General features: G+C 39.7%; 1 pseudogene; it reads left to right on the top strand.

The window, feature by feature from the left end:
* Window positions 1–6,128: 6,128 nt before the first annotated feature.
* LOC119576712 lies at window positions 6,129–11,655 on the top strand (annotated as a pseudogene).
* Window positions 11,656–17,316: the final 5,661 nt, after the last annotated feature.

Below are 17,316 nucleotides of genomic sequence, written 5' to 3'. Positions count from 1 at the left end.
TTCCCCCTTTTTTGTTTTTTTTTTTTTTTTTTTTGATTGTAAATGAATTTTTTGGGTTTTTTGGGTTTGGGGGGGCAGGGTGCGGGACCTTTTGGGGTGAAGTATAAACTGGAATTTTTGTGTTATGGTTTTTTGTTTTACTATTATTTTTTTAATCCCCCAAATCAAGTATTTAAAGGGTTTGTGGATTTTCGACTTCCCCAAACCGTATTAACTTAATCTTTAAGATGCACTAAGCTGGGAAAATTTTAAAAAGGGATTCTTGTAGAGGAAAAAAGTGTATCATACAGAAAAAAAAAAATCTGCAGACAGGAACGAAAACAGAAAAAAAAGTCACAAAAGTCCGCAGGCCTGGTCCCACGGTCTCCCGGTTTCCGCTCTATCTTGCTGTAGTACCAAGGTAAAGCCCCTTTTTGCCGAAGGTTGGAAAAACAAACCCCCCTACACCCTCCCCTCCGTTCGGGAAACCCCGTCTGGAAATTTAGATTGTTGAATAAGTTTGAGAAGGGGAGTTGGGGACTTCGTCTCTGGCAATCATCCTACTATAAAGAATTCCCCCAAATAAATTATATGTATTCAGTAAAAAAAATTGGGTTTTAATTTCCCGACTAGACTCGGGTTCCCCTGATTTATCTATATATCAATTTGTTCTCGTGGGGGAGAAAAAATCGATGACATTTCGTCGCATCTCCACCGAAAATCTTGTCAGGTTTGATAAGTCTGTGCGGGGGGGGGCAAAAGTAGACAGGGAAGTAGGGGGGTAAAACAGGATGAAAAGAAAGAAAAAAAATATGAAAACAAGAAAAAAAAAACGCAAAAAATTAGGATAATAAAAACAGACCCCCACCATCTTTGGAATTTCCCAGACTGACCCCCCAATTTTTAAAAAAATTTGGGGAAACCAAAAACCCATCATACAGTAAAAATCAAAGGTTTCACGAATCCGCCCTCTGGGGATTTAATATACAATCTATAATTCCCTAGCTAGGGGGCTCTCCCCCCTTGACCCTCATGGTAATATCACCTGCCGGGGGCTACCCCCCCTGCCCCCTGTGGCTATAAAAAAATAAAACCTATATATTCCTAGTTTGGGGGGCTCTCCCCCCTTTACCTCCAGGGTAAAACCCACTACTTTTATATAGCAAAACCAAAACTTTTTTGTTTCTGTCTGTGGTCCCAATTGCGTGGTTCTAATCACGTTTTTGACATTTGGGCACTTGGGTGGTTCAAAATCAGGCTATGATAGATACTTTTTTATTTTTTCTGATATCCACAAAAGGGTTTTAAAAAGCCCCGGGAATATTTTAACACATTAAAAAAACCTTTTCTCAGCAAATGGCGTCGCAACCTGTCAAATCCCCTTTGGCAAAAGCAATGCACAAAAAGGTTTTTGTACAAATTTTAATAATTACCAAAACGGAAAAAGAAGTCAAATAAAACAAATGAATTCATTAAATATTGTTTTTGGGAAAAGCAAAAATGGTTATTACAAAATAGTCTTCCCCAAAACAAATCATTCTCACATGTAGTAATACGGGACATTTATATCACAGTAAGGGTTACACGTCACATTTGTTTTGGCCCTTAAAGGAAACATGGATGACGACTTGTCTCAATCGGTGCTAGCGGGCCTATTTTCATTTCCTGGAAATTTAAGGCCACTGCAGATTTACCTGATTTCTTTTTATCTTTTTTTTATTCCCCAGCTTGCTCTTGGTTACTTTATCTTTCCATAAATTTTTTCAATATTTTTTAAAAAAAAATTTTGGCTTGGAGCAAATTTGAAATATTTTATGGGGTAAAAATGTCCCCAGGCTCATTGCAGTTATTGATAGAAAGAGTCATGAAAAGAAAACTATTGAGTTTAAATTTTGTCTAAAATAAAAAAGATGACTCGTAAAAAAAAGGTCTCTTGTGTTTTTGTTTTTTGTTTGTTTGTTTGATTAAATTTTTTCATTTAATGTATCGGGCGGTTTTTTGTTTATGTACAGTTTGCTTGGAGAGCATAGATTTTCAACCCAAATTTTGGGTCCAGCTTCCTGACTGGAAGGGACAAGCCAAATGTCTGAAAATACATAAGTGTCATTGTAAATTATTTGTGTTGTATACGTTACTGAAAAAACAAAAATTACCAGTATTGCTGTAGTCTTAATGTTAATTATGATTTTAAAAAGATAGTACATTCCTATTTGGAGAGTCGATTTAAAGTGTTGAAGCAGTTGATATTATAGTTCCTATTTATTGAAAAAAATTAAATAAAGAAAGAAAATAGATATATAAATTGACCATTCAGTCAAACTTTGGTTAGCATCCATTAAATTTTTAATTTATTGTGCTCCTCCATTGTTTTTGCTTAATATTTCATAAATATTGTTGCCTTAACACATGCTTGCAATCCAGTCAAAAAAATTAATACTAATGAAAGTCACCCCAGTTCCTGAGAGCCAAGTAGTATATATCACGTGCATCAAGTTTTCCAATATTGGTAATCAATAAACTGGGTATTCATGTCAGTTCTTAGTTGTGCCCTATTTATCCTTGTCAGAAGTACAATTAACGGTAATTGTTACCGAGAGCGACGCACCCTCCCGGACTAAGTTACAAAAACATTTTTTGGGTTTAAATTTTCCAAAAAATGAAAACCCGGGGTTTTCCCCTGAAAATTTTTATATCACAATTTGTTTTTCGTGAGATAAACGAATCTGATATATTTTCATTTGCATTCTCCACCGAAAATCTTGATGTGTTTGAAAGTCCCGATAGCAGGGGGGCATGAAGTAATCAAAATTTTGGGGGTAAAACAGCTAAAATAAAAGAAACGCAAAATGTGAAAACAAGTACAAAAAAGCCTTAAAATGGATAATGAACTCTAAACGGACGTCGCCGCCATCTTTCAACTTACGACCGACGCCAACTTCGAAAAACTCTGGGAAACCATACCCATTGTTGGGTTAAAAATCTCGGGATTTTCCCCATTTTCAGATTCCCCCGTGTAATCGTACAATGCTCCTAACCAATAAACCAACTACCTTAATCTGTGGGTTTATCACTACGTTTCTATATATTCCCTAGCCAGGGGGCTCTGCCCCTGGCCCCTGTGTAATATATAGCCTAGCCAGGGTTTTACGCCCCCTGCCCCCTGTTTTTAATATTGGCCTAGCCGGGGGCTACGCCCCCTGACCCCGGGTATTATATTCGCTAGCCAGGGGGCTACGCCCCGGGAACCCCAGGGGAATTTATGCGCCACCAGGGGCTACGCCCCTGGACCCCGTGGTAATATTTTACACCTAGCCAGGGGGCTATGCCCCCGGGACCCCAGGTAAAAAACTCCCTTTTATATTCGCGAAACCGAATTTTTTTCTTCGCTTTCCGCTATGTCCAATTTGGGCTTTGTTTCTAATCACTTTTTTCAGCATTTGCGGCACTGGATGGGTTCAAATATCAGGGTGATAGAAACAAACAAAAAATTTTTTTGTCCAGTATATCCACAAAAGGGCTTAAATTGACCCGAATCGACGCAGCCTCGAATAAACATGCTCCACCGGCGTTTCTCGAGGAAATGGCCTTGCACGGCCTTTTTAAATCTCCCGGTGGCAAAACGCGCAGGCGCAAAGGATATTGTATAAATAGTGTAAAAATTACCAAAACCGTAAAGATGTATCATAAAGTAAAAAAATTTCCATTAAATATATAAAATTGGAAAAATAGGCACTGATTTACAAAATAATTTCTTACAAGTGCGTCATAAAAAAGGGACTACTTGCTATATCGCATTAAGAGTTACCGTCACATTTTTTGTCTCGAAAGGTAAACTGGATGGGGATTAGCCTCGAGCGGTGTTCTGCGGCCTATTTTTGTTATTTCCGGTTAAATAAGGCCCTCAGATTTACCTATATTGCTTCCTACTCATTTTTTATGCTCTCAAGAGGGCAGTTCCATTTTTCTCAATCTTCGTGTCACTCTCGGTAACTTTTACCCAATTAACTTAGTTCTCTTTCTCTTTCTCTTTCTTTTTCCTTTCCTTTTCTTTATTTTTCCCTCTTTCTCTTTCTCTCTCTCTCTCTCTCCTCTCTCTCTCTCTCTTCTCTCTTTTTTTTTTCCTGTCTCTCTCTCTCTCTCTCTCTCTCCTCTCTCCTCCCCTCTCTCTCTCTCTCTCTCCTCTCTCTCTCTGTCTCTGTCTCTTTTCCTCTCTCTTCTCTCCCCTCTCTTGGGGTTGGGTGTGGGGGGTGGGGCCTGACTAACTCAACACACCCAAAGCTAAGCATCTGAACTGAACTGAACTGAACAGGATTAAGAATGATGAGTGTTATGGTTTTCTTTTCCAGTCCTTTCCTTTTTTTCCAAGAATTTTTTTTAGCTGTTTTGTGAACATTCAAGATGCTCATTTCGTAGGAAAATGAGCAAATTAAGCATGATAGGAGTAATTTACTGACCTCCACCTCTATGATAGATAATGTGTCTACCTGGGAGTTTGATGCATACATACATTACTCTTGGAAGTAGTCTGTTCAGCTGTAAGAAATTAGAAATACAGTATCACTTGGTATTCTGGGGTATTATGGACTAGCTGACAACTTTATCCCATTATTTGTACTCAATCAAGAATTGAGGATTTAAAAGCAAAAGCTAGAAGGAAGCAGACTTTTAAACGACATCGTATGGGATGAATGATCCTCACAGATTCACCTCTACCACCCCTGATTGCTTCACTAGAAGCTTGGTTGATGTTAAGACGAGATGGTTGATGTCAAAGGTGATGATCCTCTCCTATCTACTTCTGCATAGTCTGACCCTCTTTCCTGTTGCCTCTTTCGCACGCCAAGTCACCCCCTCCATGCGTGTGTGTTGTGTGTATGATTACACCTTATTTCAGAATGTGAAATTTGCATTTCTATTTTGTATGAACTTTTCTATGATAAAGTATGTTTTACAAGTATGATTTTAACCATTGGATCCAGTTGTTCATGGCCCAAAATGCCTCTTTTATGATAAGAATATTTAGCAATGATAACAATAAAAAACATTTTTGATTTGTGTAATTTTTAAAATAAATAATATTCAATATTCCCTAAGACAACCTTGCCGCCAGTCACAGTGTGGAAAAAGGATGCTGAGCATGAAAAATGGCGTCCTTCTTTGGGTCCAGTTCTCCAGTATGGTTCAGAGACATAACATTCCACAATCATTTCTTGATGGAAAATAATACAAAGCCCTTTTCTAAAAAGCCAAATGAGTCTAATCACCCTCCAAGAGGTTGCGCACTCATGGCAGGTCTTTCCCATCACCTAGCCTTCAGCCAAAATGTTCATGACGGTTTAAATTCGCATCCCCCTCGCCTACAACCAGATTTTCCCCTGGCGGTATGTACATGTCACCCGCCCTCAAGCCAAATTTTTTCACATGATGGTCATGTCATCGGATCATAGGAATTAAGAATATAAATAGAGAACCCTACATGGGATAATGGGTACTCTTTATGTGCTGCCTATTTCAGGTTTCCCTGTAGAGAAGGGAAAAACAAGAATTCCAGTATAGGTTTATATAGTAAAGGAGACCCATATTTTCTGTTTTGTTAGCATGAGAAAGATTTGGCTAATATTTAGGAAATGAGAACCTTAGTGGTAAGTTGTACGCTGGTAATGCATCCAGTCTCGTGAAAGGAAAAACTGGCAACTGGCTTAACTTTGGGGTGTCCTGATTCACCATTCTAATCAGCTGATAGTTATTACTCATGTTTAGTTGGTAATTTAGAAAATTGTATATAGTATTTTTGGGTTACTCTGTGCAAATCTTTTATTTCTGAAAAGTGACTCGGGAATCACACCCCAGAGTTGGGTTAACGTATGCGAATTTTCTTCCCTGAAATTGGTTTGGGGCTCCATAGTAAAACTAAGATTCAATCAAGTTATTGTCAGTAAATTTACAATCGATTGTTGGAAGGTGTCAAGGAGAAACTAATAATTTACAAATGATTTCTGATTTATTTTGTTTTGATTAAAGCATCAAAATTTTAATGTTGGTATAACATGTCATTTACATCATATTTTGTAAGTACCTAGCTATGGGGAACTTTTAACCATAGTCAGGAAATTTGGAAAATTATTGGGGAGGGGGGGTTTTGCAAGTATATGGAGGCATGGGGACAGATCCTCAGTGTTGACTCTGGTAAGGGACTGTTGGCTTCCCTTTTGCCATTTGTTTGTGATGCCTAGTTGGGCTCTTATTCTTTAGGACTATCATAACATACGTATTATTTAATCTTTTCATGGTCTGCTCAGTCATGAAAAGTGTAGTGTTCACTGTAGTATTATTTTATGAAATGTCCCTGAACATCAATGACTCCACAAGTGCTCAGCCACCAAGGAGGTAATAAGTAGACCTAATTATCTCACCTAATTTCACATTTCCAAGAGTTTCTTTTTTTATATTGAATTTTGATTTTCTAACAAGTTACAAGGCACACAAACTTAACTTTAACCAAAGTATTTACATAATAGTCTAATTAGTAGGGAACCTTTTTATTAACCTTTCCCGACGGGTAGTATTCATAGTGGCCCGGGCCTTGCTGCCGGGGGCTTATATCGTCACCCTAGCATGCGCAACCACTCATGCCAAATACCAGCATCCCATGCCGTCTCTACTTCCTGATAAATCGAGACAAAGGGTATTTTTGTTGTTATATAGACTCCATACTTGATCATTATTCAGTCTGTAGTCTGAATAAAATAAGCAGTGTGACACATCATGGAGTTGTAATCGTTGGGTTTTTTTGCTTTTTTTTTTTTTTTTTTTTTTTTTTTTTCTCTCATAGTAAAAATGAGTGTTAAAAACGACTTAATCACACTTTCAGTGGCAGAACAATAATATTTTGCCGTGATTGTAACAAAAAACAACTCGTGGCATGTACATACATACCCCCGGCAGATAGTCCCGCCATGCCAAAGGCATGTTTCATACATGCCAAACCCCTCAGAAAAGGGTTAAGTAAATGAGAATATGCACATCTAAAAGGGGGTCGAGACCAATTGTTTGACAAACCTTCATTAAATGTTTTGCCATGTGTGGCCAACTTCCAGGTATTAGGCTTACTTGAGTGGCCACTCTCAACGGCACAAACACTCATGCATTGCAGTGTCAGAACTCTTTGCCTCCCCTTTGCAATCTTGTAATTTCCTTTCTACACGAGTCTTCTCCTCCTCCTCCATCATTTTCCAGTGTCTACATTTGTCATTTTATATGCTGTATCCAGATGGTAAAAGACTTTTCCTTGCCAGACTTCAAAGCATCTCTCTAGGTGGTGTACAACTCATTGCCAATAAAAAGTGTTTTTTTCCCACACTAGTTTACCAATAGAAGTAATGCAAGACCCCTTTCTTAATCCCCACCGGTTTAATCACCTTCCAAGAGTTTGGTGCAATTGTATGAGTCTTCATATCGCCCTGATCCACGCCAGATTTTTTCATGAAGGCATGTATTTCATGACATGGTCAGTTTGAACCATCACTGTAACTTGAGTACATATAACCCACAAGTATTGTATGTAGTAAGTGGTCACTGATTAATGCCTTGACTCTAGGATTTTTAAAAATCTTTTTGTTTGAAAAGTCTCGAAAGTAACTTCCTCTCTTTCTAGCCCTGGGAGCTGCTTATGGCACAGCAAAGTCCGGTGTGGGCATTGCGGCTATGTCCGTCATGCGACCAGAGCTGATCATGAAATGCATCATCCCAGTTGTCATGGCTGGTATCATTGCTATTTATGGACTTGTGGTGGCTGTGCTCATTGCTGGAAAGCTTGATGCTGCCAGCAAAGGCTACACCTTGTACCAGTAAGTGCTGTTCTTGCAAGATAGTCAGTCATATAATACCCGGAGATGAGGTTAACCACATCTCAATGTCAAATATTTGATTCGTGTGGCCTCTTGCCTTTCTACCCTTTATTGATTTTTACATTTATGTTGATCATTGCTTTTTCAATTCAATTTCACTTGATGTCCATAGGTATTAACTAGTTCAAGATGCAGTGATGTCAAAAGTTTGGATGTCTCCATAGAAATTCTTTGAAGTGTACTGTCTAAATCCACTAATGGGAGTTGCCTTTACAGAGGATTTTGTCCAACCCTTTGGGGCTGGATTGAGTGTGGCCTGTCTGGTCTGGCTGCAGGATTTGCCATTGGCATTGTCGGTGAGCAGGGGTGAGGGGAACTGCACAACACCACGACTGTTTGTAGGCATGATCCTCATCCTTATTTTCGCTGAGGTAAGTTGTAGAAGGGACACTGTAAAGGGAGGTGGTTTGAAATATGAAGATTTTGGAATGAATTTTTAGAAATTTAAAAGAGAGAAATCAAGATGAAAATGTTATAATACAGACTGGTGTGCAAGATTTTTATATGTCAACCTTACTTTGAATAAGTGTGGAAAAGTGATTTGTAAGAAGCAAAAAACTTGTTTGTTTTTTTCTCTCTCTCTCTCTCTCCAGTAATTGGAAAAAAAACTTATGAGTAATTATTCGCATCCCCCCCCCCCCCACACACACCACACACAAAATCAGTGAAACCTGTTTAGTCTTAGCCCCAAATCTAAGCTCTGTAATCAAAATTTTTTCAAAAGTATTTTACCCCCAGAAAACCTTTTGTATTTTTTATATTTTGTCCTCAGGGGAAGACGAGGCAGAGACTGACAAAAATTTATTTTTGATGAAAAGAATTTTTTCTATTATATGGTGTTAAAAGGCATACAAAAAGAAAATCTGTCAGCATCCGGAAAAGCCCATTTGTGTTGCTGTATGGACCTACATAATGCACCCCTTTTTTTTTTTTTTTCATTAAAAAAAAAAAAAAAAAAAAAAAAAAAAGTCCAACTATGCAAATATGAGGAAATACAAGTTGCTTGAATTTTTTTTATATCTTTTTAATTTCCAAAATTTTTTTAATATTTTTCCACTAGTATCGATATAGCCCCTCCCCCCTCTTATAAAAAAATTAAAAATTTCCCCTTTTCCCTTTTCCCAGGTCGGGTTGTACGGTCTTTTTGTGGCTATCTACCTGTACCCAAACTTCATCGTCTTAAACGCAAGGTATTTTTCAAAGGCAGTGTCATATCCCGGGATGCCCACCTACCTAGACCTGCCTGGAATGGAATACCAGATTGATTTGAAAGAGAACTTTTGTACATTTTGGCGGGGTTTTTTTACAGTGTCTAGTGATCATTTGGGGTAATCTTTGTTTTAAACTGGGGGGAAGGGGAAACCATTGCTGGAATATTTACCTGAAAAATTCTGATTTTTTGATACTGCTAGAGAGACAGGAAAGTTTGTAATGGGACAAAATTTAGTTTACGTCCCCTAGTCTTATACTGAGTATTTTTTTTCACCATGTAACTTGTGGCAAAAACAGTGTTAAAATGTTGTATGGGAAGAACTGCATTGGTTTCGGGTGAAATGTTGATCTGCAAAAATAGATATGTAATTGAATTTTTATTGTTTTCCTCCCGTAATGAATGCATTGTTTATAAAATAAGCAGTAAAACTAGAACTTGGGGAAAACAAAAATTTTTAAAATTAATTAAGAGATATTCCAAAAAAGCCAAAGAAAAAGACACACACACAAAAAAAAAGGCCTTTTGCAAAACCTTGGTGACTAATCAGTGTATCAAAACCCTGTTAAAAGGAGTTGCAGTTGGTGTCCGCATTTAAGGGGAGGGAACATAAAGGAACGGAAATTTTTTCAATTTAGGAAAAGGTTTCAGCCATTTTTCCATTGAATAAAGACAAAATTTTGTAAGGGAAAATATTTGGGTACTAAAAAAGGGTTTTGGGCTAAGAAGACCAACCAACCTTTTCATTTAGGATAATAAAGCTTGATGCTTTTTGAACACACCATAGAATGCATTGCTAGAATAATGCATCTAGCAGAAAAGAAATATTGGTATTGGAAACCCGAACATTTGTTAATATAGTAAATGCTTCAGTATTTCTGCGTGTCATCATGTATGGGATTATCCAAGTTAGGAAGTGATTTTAGTTGTAATTGTTTTTTACGAGGTTGTTAATATGTATAATATTTATCTTCAGATATATTATCAAAGTCTTTTGTAGATATTCAGATTATGTTATTTTAGGGGAAGTGACATGCTGCATATTGCAATAAAAAGAGAGGTCATAGTTTTTATGTTCGTTTATTTTTGGCCACCATGTACAATCAAGGTGAAGAAATGTCTTGGCTACTAAGGGGTTTATATTCACATATCATGGCTTAAAAAGTCTGTCATTAAATCTTGCCTGGTTAAATCTGTAAGAAAAAGAGAAATACGCATGTGGTTGTAGTAAAACAAAAGATTGGAACTATTTATAAAGCACAATTAAGCATTTAGGATATTTATTGATGCTGTAGGTTTTGAAGCCTGCGTCTTCAAATAGTGAACATTCCAGTCCTTTGCCAAGTATGTAAAACCTATTGTTTTGTTGAGTAGGTTTTGGGTTTCCACTTCCTTAAAGATAGAGTAATGTATGTGTGAAATTGTGAGGATTTATGTCATTATAAGATTCTCTCGAGTCTCTAGTATATAGAATCAAAGATAATCAGTACTAAATTTAAGTGGCTTAATTTCACGCACCATTATCTGGTTAGTAAACGAAGGAAAACCATTTTAGGTTCTTTTCTTCTTTTTCCCTTATTACCCCCCAACCCTAATGGATGTTTGTGATTCCATGAAAGCCAATACTCAATTAGTGTCTGAACGTTTAAAAGACATGTTTTTCAGAGAGGTCATCAGTCTGGCTTGCCCTTTCCCCAAATTAAACCAATTTTGTCCAAGTGTAAATGTTTTAATCAGTGCATAAGTCAATATTAAGATGGTGGGTATGTATGTACAGTATATTAGGTTTCTAGATTGGTGTAAAAGTTGTTCCAGTAAATTACATGTCAAATACTGTTTATTTTCACCATTCATTTATCAATATTTTACATACTAAATGTTAAATATTCCTTCTTTCTAAAAATGAGTATGTATATTTTGGAACTGACCAATAGAGATTCTCAAAGAGATTTTTCATCTTAAAATTTGTTATGCTGTGGCACTAATTGTCAATGCAACAAATTAGAAGAAAGTTTTATTTTAAAAATGAAAGTTTAGTAGGAGAAAAATCAATTAAAGTGATAACAGTTGTTTTCTTGAGTACATTTTTAGTATTAATATGCATCTATACCTTTTCAGTTGAAAATTGACACTTAAATCCCTTTACCATGAATACATGTGCTGTCTACTACTTTTTTGTGAATTTTGTTGAACACAAATGGCTCATAAGTTCTCAGCCACCAAAGGTTAGATAGTAGGCCTAATGACCTTACCTGATTTCCCAATTCCTTGGATTTTCAGAATTTTATTTTCCAGTGCTATTGAGAATAATTTGACATTATATTAAAAAATACTACTAGCAATAAAAAATAACAAATTTCGAAAATCAAGAAAAAAGATACTGTGGGATAGGTTTGGGGCTAGTAAATTCATGGCCAAGCATTTGTGGAACCATATTTGTATAAACACAACTAAACTTGCAGTGGGGCATCTCTCATGCCATGCTGGCACAATGGATTAATACATGATGAAAAGCTTGATACTTGCATCGTGCTTGTGACTCATTTAAAGTTTGGTTAATTCTGAAGTGAAAATCTTGCATTGTCTTTTTCATGAGCTATCAGTTACTTCAAGGTGATCTACTAGCCTAGTCTTACCCATAATTCCTTTAATATTCTTACTCTACCAACAAACTATTCTTTAGTCTTCACATTAAATTTATTAGCCAATTTTTGGGGTTTATTCTTTAAATTAGTAATGAGCTACTTATTACTATTATTGAGTGACTCAAGGGCTAGAGAGGAAGCAAGGGGACCCATATCTTACAAATGGACCTGGGAACAGATGGAATACATTTCATTGTTCTTACGTAATGCACCCATGTTATGGATATGGGGAAATATCTGCAGGTATTTTATGAAACTGAAACCAACCAACCCAGTGCCCTTGCCCTTGAGTGAATGAATGTCAGACACGGCTGTCTGCCTCTAGTTGACCCAAGGTATAGAGACCGTTTTTGACTGTTCTCTGCAGGTTATAGATAGATGTCCCTGTCTGACAGCAGTACTCTCATGTGCAAGGCAACACACATGTAAGATTTCAAAATCCTTTGGGCACTGTTTGATTACATGGACGAGGCCTAAAACCTCTCCTCACAATTAGGCACAAGTAAAGACGGGGACACTGGCGATCAAACTACACGGTAAACACGACGGACCTTCCAGCACCGTCCCCACGACAGGTATTGTCTGAAATAAATGTGAAAAATACACAAGTATTTTAACCTTTTTTACATCTGAACCCCCCCAATCCCTTGCCCGTTGTTGTCGTGGGGGGGGCTTAGAAGGCGGAGACTGGGACCCAATGAGGGGACTCCCAACCTTGGGACTCCCCTCGACTAAACTAATTTTACATGGTTTTTTTTCCCTTCCCCCTTTTTTCGTTTCTTCCCTTCCCAAACCCCTTCTGCTATCCACCTCCTAAGGTGTAAAGGCCGGGGAAAAGGATAAAGGCTAAAATTTTTTTGGCCAGTCCTGAAGGGCCCTGAGGGCCATGGCCGGTATTCCCCCTTTTTTTATTTTTACCCCTTACCCCAAGGGGACCCTGAAGGTGGACGTTTTTATCCCCAACAAAACCGGCTTACCATGGCAGAAATAAAAACTTCCCCAATATTGGGGGAATGAGGTTTTCCCCTTTTAAAAATACCCCCAACGAGAAAACCCCCCCCAATTCCCTGCCCCCAGGCTCTTTTTTTGCCCACGGCTCCGAACCTGCAAAAACAAACCCCTCCAATCCCTACTAGTACAGTACCCAACAATCACCCTTAAAAAACATTTCCACTCCCACTCTCCTTCAACCCTCTCCCCCCACAACCCCCAAACATCAACCACCCCCACCTCCCTTATTAATACCTTACAGCCTTATTCCCACCTCCCCATAACACTACCTCCTTAACACACCCCTCTTCGTCACGCCCCCCCCCCTTCTACCCCCCTATCTCTACAACATTTTGATACCCTTTTCAGCACGCCAAATGGACCGTTTTTGTGTCCCCCCACAGCTCCTCTCTGACAACCCTTTCTCTTCCAAAAATGCCCCAAAAAAACAAGTAGGAAAAGTCTTTTTCCCGTAGCCGACCCCCCGCTCCGTCTTGTACAGAAAACACCGAAACCCAAAGCTATAGCATTAAAAAAACAAAAAGACCTATATTTAACCCCACCCTTGCGAACCCCACCCAAACCCTAAATATTTGCACTAAAACATTTAAATTCCCCAGAAAATTTCCCCAAATTATGAAAAAATTTGGTAAATTTGTGGGTTCTTTTCTGCTCACAGACTTGACAACTCGTAAAATGCTCCCCTTCCCCCCAGGGTCTCGAAAAACCCACTAAACATACCCAAAATTCCTTCCGTAGGCATGCCCCCCTTCCCAAAAGGGCTCTGGAGGAGAATCCCCCTGTTCGTCCATACCAACCCCTCCACGCAGTCCCAAAAATTGTTGGGTCTGGGACACCCACCAAACATTGCCTTCCACACCCAGATCCCTCATGTCCCCAACCTGGCCATCCCCCCGATCTAACTGCCTGCACATCAGCACATTTCCCCAACTGTGGCGGCCCCCAAAATGTTTTTATAGGGGTTGTCCACCTATAAATTTGAGTCTGAGGTACAACTTAGTTCAACTTGGACCCCCCTACGTAAACCCAGCAAGAAGCACGTCGACGTGGTTCCCCCTTACTCCTTTTTATAATACTGCTCATTCTACCAAATTCTCCAAAACCCACCTCTCCTCACTCCCCCCCCCTCTTCTACCTCCTACCTTCCCCATAAAAATTTTGCCATCCTATCCAACACTAAACTCTACTAAAATATTCAATCACCCCTAAAATCCCAACCCTTCCCCTCCCTCCTCGCACTCCCCTAACAGAAAAAAACGTTCCACCCCCTCTTCCCCACCACAAAATACCTCCACCTTCCTTTGTCCTAGTTTGGAACCAGTCCTCTCTTCCCCCCCTCAAAAGAAACCCTTTTTCCCCCCAAAACTCCCAAACCATCTCAAAAGAAGAAACCTTTAAAAATTTTCAAATTACCTAATAAAATGACCTCACCTCCAAATTTAAACTCCTCTTTTTCCACCTCCAAGAACGCTGATATCCATCCTCCTCCTACGATATCCCCCCTACACCCTACCCTCCTCCCCCCCAAACACAGCCACCCCCCCCGCCCCCAACCCCCGCCCTTTAAACCCTCCCACCACCCCCCCCCTTCCACCCCCTCCTTACCACGGAATTTTTTAACTCTTAATCTAAAGTCAATGCACCCCCACCAGACCTCCCCCCAACATCCTACTCCCGGGCCCCTTTTGAAACAAACTCGTACCTCTGCTTTCCCCCACCTACCCCCCCTTCCCCCGACCTCCCAACCTATCAGACATCCTTACAGAATCCCACACTTTTTAAAAATCGAAAAAACCTTATGTCACACCTCCCTTTAAAAAAGTCCCTTGCCAGTTTTCCGTATTTCCCTTTTATCGTTGGATCACAGTGATTTCAGTCTATTTCTCCCCTTCCCCCCTATTGACTTTGTTGCTTTTAAAAATCAAAAATTTCCCAACTTCAACCACCTTTCCCATGTTGGTGATTTTAATGCCCCACACCTATGGGGTGTTCTACAAAAACCCCGAGGCCGATCTCTAGAGGCTTCTCTCCACATCCCTTACTATTCAAAATTCAGATCGCCCCCACAACTTTGTACACGCACGCAATTTTTTTTCATGCATTGACCCCCTTCTATGCTCCCCTTCTTTCATTAAATTTTTCCACTGGTATTTTTAGACCATTTTCCTATAGTGCCACTTTCCATTCTCCTTTCCCACTTCATATCACCCCTAATCCCACGCTGGTGTTTTTGATAGAGCCGATGGCATCTTTCACTTCACTCTTGCTTTTTCATACCCCTCCCCCCCCTCCCCTCCTTTTTCAGAAATATACTATTTCAAAAATACGTCTTAAGAGTGCACATACAGCTATCCCCGAACCTAAAAAGCCCATATACCTCCAAATGTGTTCCATGGGGAATTCTGATTGCACAAAAAGCACTTCGCTTAAAACATGCACCGGGAACAGTTACCGCTCAAAAGGGGTACTCCAAATCAACTATCACCCCCTTTATCTCCTTTAAAAGACTCTCCTATCTCCGTCGTAAAATCCGGAATAGTAAAAAAAATGCTGGCGAATTTTTTTTCATCATTACATCCTCTAATCTATTCAAAGTTTGGCCCGAATCCCAAAAACTATCAAAAAACTTCCCCCCCATTTTCCCCTGTCCTCCATATTCGAAAACCCTCATTTCGATCCCCCCCCAATCGCTAAGAATGGGTTTATTTCAGCCAGGCGTAGTGGTTCTCCCTATCTTCACACTTCTCTTCTATTAAGAAAACCCCCAGAGAAATTTTCCCCCTTACCTTCACCCCATCCTCTGATGAGTCCTATAATGCCCCATTTTCTTCCTCTGAATCTTCTGCCTACAATCGGCCCCTAAAACTCATGAGGCCTGACGGGATTCACTACCGTAGCTCCGGGGACTCCCATCTTCCTCCTTCCTTCCTATTAAAAATTTTCAAACCCCATTGGACTCAGAAATTTCCCCCTAATTTGGGGGAAGCTCTTTTCCTTCCCCTTTCCCGAAACCCAATAAAACGGGTACCTTTCCCAAACTATCGCCCCATCGCACTAACAGCTGCTTTTGCAAAATATTAAAAGCGAAGGTGAACTTCCGCTTAATGTGGGGATCTTTTAATTCCAATCTTCCTCTCCTTCCCCAATTCGGTTTCGCCGTGCCCAACAAACTGACCCCTTGTCATTTTTAGCATATTTACTCTGTATTTTTCCCCATGAATCCCTCTAGCTATTTTTTTTTTTTTCTAAAAAAAACATATTACACTGGCGGGACCTTTTCTCCAAAAACTTCCTCTCTAGGAACGGGAAACATGGGTGTCTTCATAAAATCCTTCCTTCCCCAAAAGCACTTTCCGGTCAAAATCGCCTCTGCCACATCATCTTTCTTTCCCCAAAACGAAGGGGTCCCACAAGGCAGGTGCTCAGTACCACTTTATTCCTTCTTTGTGTAATGATATTTGTCAGTTTTTCCCCCAGGGCCCGGGCTCACATATGTTGATGGTTTAAAAATCTTTCCTCTGAAATCCATACCCAAAACTCTAACCCAATTTTTTCAAACTGCAATCTACAGTATCTTCCGGGCCACAAACCAGGCTTCCGCTTTTCTCCTCTAAATCTTTCTCCATCCCTTTTTTCGCTCACGTGTAGGTCCCCCACCCCCACTCTTCTTATGTACCTCCCAAAATCCAAAGCCGTTTTCCCCTGGCAAATTCCTAGGTGTATTTTTTACTCCAAAATGCTGGCGGCCTATTCTACAATTAAAGAAAAAGCTCTCCCCGCTTCGAATCTTAAAAAAACTATCCCAAAAATCATGGGGGTCAGATCGAAAAACTTTCCCCCTTTATCTTCATGTTTTTTTTTATCCTCTCCACTTTGATTATGGATGCCATATCTACTCCTCTGCATCAACTTCTCCCCCGCCCATCTTATACAATCCATCACTGTGTCTTCGTTAGCACTGGTGCCTTTCGCTCCTCCCCCGTTAGAGCGTACACTGAATCAGGTACCATCTCTATTCGACGTCTGCCTTTTCTCTCTCCGAGCTATGTTGATTCCCCCAAATTTTCCCTCACTAAAATAAATATCCCACAACCCCAGTTCTTACCTAACTTCATCTCCCCGATTTCCTACCCTTTCTCCCCTCGCTGGATACCCCCCTATCCCTTCCCCCTTTCCCCCCCCTCCCAACCTTCCCCTTCTCTGTCCATTCCGTCCCTCCATGGCTTATCCTACCCCCATATTGCTTTCTGTTTTTCCCCGACCCACCAAATCAAAAATTCCCCCCTACTGTCCTTTCACCATTTTCCCTTTACCATTCTCCATATTCTCTAGATTCCGATATACTGATGCTCCAAATCCACCTCCGGGGCTGGTTTTGCAGAATCTTCCCCAAATCGTACTTTTAAAAACTCCCTTCCTCCTGAATCCCGTGTCCCCTTTCTACAGCTGTATCACTCCTTTTGCTCTAAAAAAAACATACTCACCTCCTCTTCCCCCTTTTAAAATTTTTTACTGACTCCCGTAATCATTAATCCATAAAGTCATACCACCACCAACCCCCCTT

This window comes from Penaeus monodon, chromosome 9 (genome assembly GCF_015228065.2).
Source record: "Penaeus monodon isolate SGIC_2016 chromosome 9, NSTDA_Pmon_1, whole genome shotgun sequence".
Classification (NCBI taxonomy): domain Eukaryota; kingdom Metazoa; phylum Arthropoda; class Malacostraca; order Decapoda; family Penaeidae; genus Penaeus; species Penaeus monodon.
This window is presented reverse-complemented; position numbering and strand designations above follow the sequence as displayed.